The sequence below is a fragment of the Marmota marmota genome, unplaced genomic scaffold (genome assembly GCF_001458135.2).
Source record: "Marmota marmota marmota unplaced genomic scaffold, marMar, whole genome shotgun sequence".
Lineage (NCBI taxonomy): Eukaryota > Metazoa > Chordata > Mammalia > Rodentia > Sciuridae > Marmota > Marmota marmota.
Genome location: NW_026000229.1, coordinates 29,780,605 through 29,788,914, shown reverse-complemented (window position 1 = coordinate 29,788,914; position 8,310 = coordinate 29,780,605). Strand labels below are relative to the sequence as shown.

General features: G+C 34.5%; 1 pseudogene; it reads left to right on the top strand.

Annotated features, from left to right (window-relative positions):
- LOC107137624 overlaps nucleotides 1–6,182 on the top strand; it is a 115,767-nt pseudogene extending 109,585 nt beyond the window's left edge.
- Nucleotides 6,183–8,310: the final 2,128 nt, after the last annotated feature.

Below are 8,310 nucleotides of genomic sequence, written 5' to 3'. Positions count from 1 at the left end.
GCAGCACTAAAAAATGACAAAATCATGGAATTTGCAGGGAAATGGATGGCATTAGAGCAAATTATGCTAAGTGAAGCTAGCCAATCCCTAAAAAACAAATGCCAAATGTCTTCTTTGATATAATGAGAGCAACTAAGAACAGAGCAGGGAGGAAGAGCAGGAGGAAATGATTAACATTAAACAGAGACATGAGGTGGGAGGGAAAGGGAGAGAAAAGGGAAATTGCATGGAAATGGAAGGAGACCCTCATTGTTATACAAAATTACATATAAGAGGTTGTGAGGGGAATGGGAAAAAAACAAGGAGAGAAATGAATTACAGTAGATGGAGTAGAGAGTGAAGATGGGAGGGGAGGGGAGGGGGCATAGTAGAGGATAGGAAAGGTAGCAGAATACAACAGTCACTAGTATGGCAGTATGTAAAAATGTGGATGTGTAACCGATGTGATTCTGCAATCTGTATTTGGGGTAAAAATTGGAGTTCATAACCCACTTGAATCTAATGTATGAAATATGATATGTCAAGAGTTTTTAATGTTTTGAACAACCAATAAAAAAAAGAAAATGGATGCCAACCAAAAATCTTATATCCAGCAAAACTAAGCTTTAGATTTGATGATGAAATATAACCTTTCATGATAAACAAAAGTTAAAAGAATTTACAGCTAGAAAGCCTGCACTATAGAACATCCTCAGCAAAATATTCTAAGAGTAAATGGTAAACAATGATGAAAATCAGGGAGGCATTACACTAAAGGAAATTCTAATCAGAGGAGAAAACAAGTAACATTAAATTCCAAAAATAAACAAAAATGGCCGGGAATACAAATCATGTCCCAATAATAACCCTGAACGTTAATGATCTAAACTTACTAATTAAAAGACATAGGCTAGCAGATTGGATTAAAAAAAAGACCCAACAATATGCTGCCTACAGTAGACTCATCTCATAAGAAAAGACATCCACATACTGAAGGTGAAGGGTTGGGAAAAATCATACCACTCACATGGACTGTGGAAGCAAGCAGGGGTTTCCATCCTCATATCAAATAAAGTAGACTTCAAACTAAAGTCAATCAAAAGGGATAAAGAAGGACACTACATACTGCTCAAAGGAACCATACACCAAAAAGACTGAACAATTATAAATATATATGCCCGAAACAATGGAGCATCTATGTTCATCAAACAAACTCTTCTCAAGTTCAAAAGTCAAATAGACCACAACACAATAATTTGGGGTGACTTTAACAAACCTCTTTCATCACTGGATAGATCTTCCAAACAAAAGCTGAACAAAGAAACTATAGAATTCAATAATGCAATCAATAACTTAGACTTAATGGACATATGTAAAATATTTAATACATCAACAAGAGAATACACTTTCTTCTCAGCAGCACATGGATCCTTCTCTAAAATAGATCATATACTATGCCACAAAGCAACTCTTAGCAAATATGAAAAGTAGAGATACCCTGCATTCTATCAGATCATAATAGAATGAAATTGGAAATCAATGATAAAATAAGAAATAAAATTCACTCCAACACCTGGAGACTAAATAATATGCTACTGAATGAACAATGGGTTACAGAAGACATCAAGGAGGAGATTAAAAAATTTTTAGAGGTGAATGAGAACACAGATACAACATATCAAAATCTTTGGGACACTTTGAAAGCAGTCCTAATAGGAAACTTTATTGCATGTAGTTCATTCCTTAAAAGAAGAAAAATTCAATCAATAAACGACTTAACATTACATCTCCAAGCCCTAGAAAAAGAAGAACAAATCAATACCAAAAGCAGCAGAAGACAGGAAACAATTCAAATTAGAGCTGAAATCAATGAAATTTAAACAAAAGAAACAATTTAAAAAATTGACAGAACAAAAAGTTGCTTCTTTGAAAAAATAAATAAAATTGACAGACTTTAGCCATGCTAATGAAGAGAAGGAGAGAGAAAACTCATATAACTAACATGAATGATGAAAAAGGAAATATTACAACAGATGCTACAGAAATACAGAAGATAATTAGAAATTATTTTGAAAACTTGTACTCCAATAAAATAGAAAATGTTGAAGACATTGGCAAATTTCTAGAGTCATATAATTTGCCCAAACTGAATCAGAATGATATACACAATCTAAACAGATCAATTCAAGTGATAAAACAGCAGATGCCATCAAAAGTCCACAAACCAAGACAAGCCCAGGACTAGACGGATACACAGCAGAGTTCTACAAGACCTTTAAAGAAAAACTAATACCAATACTCTTCAATTTATTTCAGGAAATTAAAAAAGAGGCAGCACTTCCAAACTCATTTTATGAGGCCAATATCACCCTGATTCCAAAGCCAGGCAAAGACACATCAATAAATAAATAAATAAGTAAAAAAGAAAGAAAAGAAAACTTCAGACCAATATCTCTAATGAACATAGATGCAAAAATTCTCAATAAAATTCTGGCAAATTTAATACAAAAACATATCAAAAAGATCGTGCACCATGATCAAGTGGGATTCATCCCAGGGATGCAAGGTTGGTTCAACATACAGAAATCAATAAATGTAATTCATCACATCAATAGACTTAAAGATAAGAACCATATGATCATCTCAATAGATACAGAAAAAGCATTTGACAAAATACAGCACCCCTTTGTGTTCAAAACACTAGAAAAACTAGGGATAACAGGAACATATCTCAACTTCATAAAGACTATCTATGCTAAGCCCCTGGCCAACTTCATTCTAAATGGAGAAAAATTGAAGGCATTCCCTCTATAAACTGTAGCAAGACATGGTTGCCCTCTTTCGCCACTTCTATTTAACATAGTTTTTGAAACTCTGGCCAGAGCAATTAGATGAACGAAATCAAAGGAATGCACATAGGAAAAGAAGAACTCAAATTGGCACTATTTGCTGAAGACAATATTCTATACCTAGAAGACCCTAAAAGTTCCATCAGAAAACTTCTAGAACTAGTAAGTGAATTCAGCAAAGTAGCAGGATATAAAATCAACACCCATAAATCAAAGGCATTTCTGTATATCAGTGACAAATCATCAGAAAGGGAAACAAGGAAAACTACCCCATTTTCAATAGCCTCAAAAAAATAATAAAATACTTGGGAATCAATATAATGAAAGAGGTGAAAGAACTATATAATGAAAATTACAGAGCCCTAAAGAAAGAAATCAAAGAAGACCTTAGAAAATCGAAAGATATACCTTGCTCTTGGATAGGCAGAATTAATATTATCAAAATGATCATACTTCCAAAAGCACTATACAGATTTAATGCAATTCTAATCAAAATTCCAATGACATTCCACATAGAAATGGAAAAAGCAATTATGAGATTCATCTGGAAAAATAAGAAAACCAGAATAGCTAAAGTAATCCATAGCAGGAGGAGTGAAGCAGGTGGCATTACTATACCAGACCTTAAACTATACTACAGAGTATAAAAAAAAAACAGCATAATACTGGCACCAAAACAGACTGGTAGACCAATGGTACAGAACAGAGGACACAGAGACTAACCCACAAAATTACAATTATCTTATATTAGTTAAAGGTGCCAAAAACATGCATTGGAGAAAAGATAGCATCTTCAACAAATGGTGCTGGGAAAACTGAAGATACATATGCAACAAAATGAAATTAAACCCCTATCTCTCATGCACAAAACTCAACTCAAAATGAATCAAGGACCTAGGAATTAAACCAGAGACCCTGCGTCTAATAGAAGAAAAAAAAAGTAGGCCCTAATCTCCATCATGTGGGATTAGGTCCAAACTTCCTTAATAAGACTCCTATGGCACAAGAATTAAAATCAAGAATCATTAAATGGGATGGAATCAAACTAAAAAGTTTCTTCTCAGCAAAAGAAACAATCTGTGAGGTGAATAGAGAGCCTACATCTTGGGAGCAAATCTTTACCTCTCACACATCAGATAGAGCACTAATCACTAGAAGTCAAAAAGCTAAACACCAAAAAAGCAAATAACCCAATCAATAAATGGGCCAAGGACCTGAAAAGGTACTTCTCAGAAGAAGATATGCAATAAATCAACAAATATATGAAAAAAATGTTCATCATCACTAGCAATTGGAGAAATGCAAGTCAAAACCACTCTAAAATTTCATCTCACTCCAGTCAGAATGGCAGCTATTATGAAAACAAACAGCAGTAAGTGTTGGTGAGGATGTGGGGATAAAGGTACACTCATATATTGCTGGTGGAACTGCAAATTGGTGCAGCCAATATGGAAACAGTGTGGGGATTTCTTGAAAAATTGGGAATGGAACCACCATTTAACCCAGCTATCCCTCTCCTCAGTCTATACCCAAAGGATTTAAAAACAGCATTCTACAGGGACACAGCCACATCAATGTTTATAGCAGCACAATTCACAACAGCTAAACTGTGGAACCAACCTAGATGCCCTTCAATAGATAAATGGATTAAAAAATGTGGTATATATATACAATGGAATATTACTCAGCAATAAAAGAGAATAAAATCATGGCATTTACAGGTAAATGGATGGAGTTAAAGAAGATAATGCTAAGTGAAGTTAGTCAATCCCAAAAAAAGAAATGTCAAATGTTTTCTTTGATATAAGGAGGCTGATTCATAGTGGGATAGGGAGAGGGAACATGAGAGGAATAGATGAACTCTAGATAGGGCAGAGGGGTTGGAGGGGAAGGGAGGGAAAATGGGTTTATTAATGATGGTGGAATGTAATGATCATTACTATCCAAAGTACATGTATAAAGGCACGAATTGGTGTGAATATACTTTGTATACAACCAGAGATATGAAAAATTGTTCTGTATATGTGTAATAAGAATTATAATGCATTTTGCTGTCATATATAAATCAATTAAATAAATAATTTAAATTTCTAAAAAAAAAAGTTTGAAGGAGGGGGAATAAAGATGTTTCAGTCACATAAGCTGTCATTATCAAGAAATTGCTAGACAATATCTATCTACACAATAGTCAGAGTTAAACCAAGAGAAAGGAAGGCAGGAATATGGCTCCAGCATAGAAATTCTGGAGAAAATATTTGTAGGAATAGAGCATACCTATACCCAAGAAATATCTAGAGTAAACAGTTCAGACTGCACAAAAGAACTCCTGGATTGAAAAAGGAAAGAAAATAGGAAGGAGGTAGGAAGGGAGGAAAAAATGAAATGCTTCTGGTTATATGAAAAATAGAATTGAAATGAGGATTCTTTCATATCTACTACTAAATTTGGGGAAGGCTATATAACTCTTGTACCACTGATACATAGAAAATGAAGCAAATGAAAGAATGAAATAGTAATGAAGAAAAATAAAATTTGTATAAAACCAAACTATCATAGTGTTTTACCTGCCTAACAGTGAACAATACTTATACAGACATTATAAGCATTAAATAATCATTTAACAAAAATGGTGATAGTAAGTTTCATTAGCAGGAAAGCATCTCCATTCTTGTAGGGAATCACGAGAGCAGGCAGATCACACACGTTTATGGTGTCTAGAATGAGTTTTTAAGAAAATATGGAAATGCAAATGTTTGGAAATATTTTATGGATCTTCCTCTCACTGCCTTTGTGGATGGGCACATCTTCTGTTGACAGGATGGCCTTTCACCATCCACAGATACACTGGATTACATCAACACATTCGATTGCCTACAAGTTCTCCATGAGGGTCCAATGTGTGACTGTCTGTGGTCAGATCCAGATGATCATGGTGGTTGGAGTATATCTACTTGAGGAACTGTTTACGCATTTGTGCAAGATATTTCTGAGACATATAATTATGTCAATGGCCTCACACTGGTGTCTAGAGCTCACCAGCTGGTGATGAAGGGATATAACTGGTGCCATGATTGGAATGTAGTAACGATTTCCATACTGTTATTATCATTGTAGTGACCAAGTCATGGAACTTGATGATACATTAAATATTCTTTCTTGCAGTTTGATCCAGCACCTAGTAGAGATGAAACACATGTTACTCATAGTACCCCAGACTACTTCCTGTAATGAAACTTTAAACTTGTCCAGTATTGCCATGAACCATATATTGACCTAATGGAATTGGGAAGAGCAACCGTAACTCCAAAGTGTCAGAAAATAGTTAACATTCAAAATACTTGTTTTTACATGGACCAAAAGATGCGGTATATAAAAATACAAGTTTCCTGTCATCAACAGCCGTGACCAGTTTACAAGAACCAGTTCATTACATGCTGAAGCAACATTGTTGTCAGGAAACCAGTTTCCTGCATAGTGCTATTTATAGTTACTTTTGCTTTCTCTGAAGGACTGCAGATAATAAGATGTAAACATTCACACCTCATAAATACAATTGAACTTCCATTTAGCTATAGCTTTACTCAGCATGACTGTAGATAAAGATAGCAGTAAACAATCATTGGAGCTTAATGAACATTTTTAAAAAATAAGTACCAAGGCATCCCCTCTACTTGTGAGTTGAAATCATTTTGTTTATCTTCAGAGAAATCATTTAATTTAATAGTATGACTTGTCTGCACTCAGTTTATTTCCTTCTCAAATCTCAGCCCCATGTTATTCTTTGTTATTGTCAGAACCTGGTGGGTTGTTTTGAACAGAACCGTTTTTCCCTCTCCTTAAGATGATGTTACTGAACAAGAGTACTGCAGTGTTTTTTTATAATAAACTTGTGAAGTAAAAAAAAAATGGTGATAACAAATTTAAAAAATTGGGATAAAGGGAAGCAGGGTAGGGAAAAGAAGCAGAAAAGACAAGAAAAATCTCCATAACATAATATGAAGTCAATAGATATGTCTTAAATAGGTAACTATAAAGATAAGCATATATACATGATATTTACAAATATGATGATACATTTCAGAAGAAAAATCTAAGAGTACCAGAGCATGAGGAAGGTATATCCTGAGACTACTTTTCCTCTATAAGTCTCATAGTTGTATTTAACCTTTTAAACCATGCATTGTTATTGAATAAAATAAAAAAATAATTTAAAATAGACTAAAATTATCATTGATCTCCACTAATATAATGTTGATAGGAAACTTCCTAATGTACCTTATTTATTTATTATAATATCTCCTAATAATCTTTTTGTTACTTATATGACAAAGGTCCCAAATTTCTTCATTTTTATCAGTAAGCTATTTCTGGGTAACAAATTCCTTCCCTCTACTCCCCCCCAAAGGAAAAAAAACAACAACATAGTGGCTTAAAACAATGATTATTTTCTTGCAAATCTCACAAGTCAATGGGTTGGCTGGATGCTTCTTTCCTCATTAGGGCTTACTCATGTGTCTGAAATTAGTGTGGGTCAGGCAGACAGCTCTGCCAATACAGGCAGGGCTCTCTAACATGTTTGAAGATTGTTTCTTGGCTGGACTCGGATGGCATTGGCTAGGACAACTGGACTCACTGCCACATGGTCCTCATTCTCTAGTATGTTAGCTGGGTTTGCTCACATAGCAACTGGCCAGGGTTCCAAGAGAGTGAAAGAGTACAATGCCTCTTGAGTCCTAGGTTCAAGATTTGTATATCATTACTTCTGTTTCATTTCATCAATCAGTAAAATTATTAAGCCAACCCAGATTTAAGAAGTAAAGCAATACATTCTATCTCTTCAGGAGCTGCAGTCACATTGCAAAGGTATGGGTATGGGGAGGGCCAAAGAATTTTGACTATTTTTGCATCCAGTAGCCCTCAGCACTTAAGGTCCTACTTTGCTTCCTACATGAGTTTTCCTTAGTCTATACACATATATGCCTTTATGTCCTTGCTTCTCCCAAAAGTTTTTTTCATACCTTCTACATGATATCCAGAGAGTTTTCTATCCATTCAGATTATAAATCAAATCACTTTTCTCTTTTTAAGCCTTCCCAATTCTTTCCAAGCATTTTGTGACTTCCTATATTGTCAGTATCACTCACTTGTTATTTGAAAACTTAACTTTACCATGGAGATATCTTAACCCTGAACTAGGACATAACTTCCTGGATGACAAGAAATTATCTGATAAAGTTTTAAGAATACTACCTTCTATGTAGAAGACCATCCATGAAGATTGAGAATCAGCCTGCTTCCTCTGACTTGGGACCTATGTAAAATTAGAGAATTGTGTAAACCTCTTAATCTATAAAATCATAGCTCCAGGGTGTGTAGCTTGAGCAATTTCCAAGATTATGAAAAATAAGTAACTAGAGAGAGAAAGAAGAAAGCTACTTCCTGTTTTAGCCTCATAAAAGTTCAAACCACTACATACAGAGAC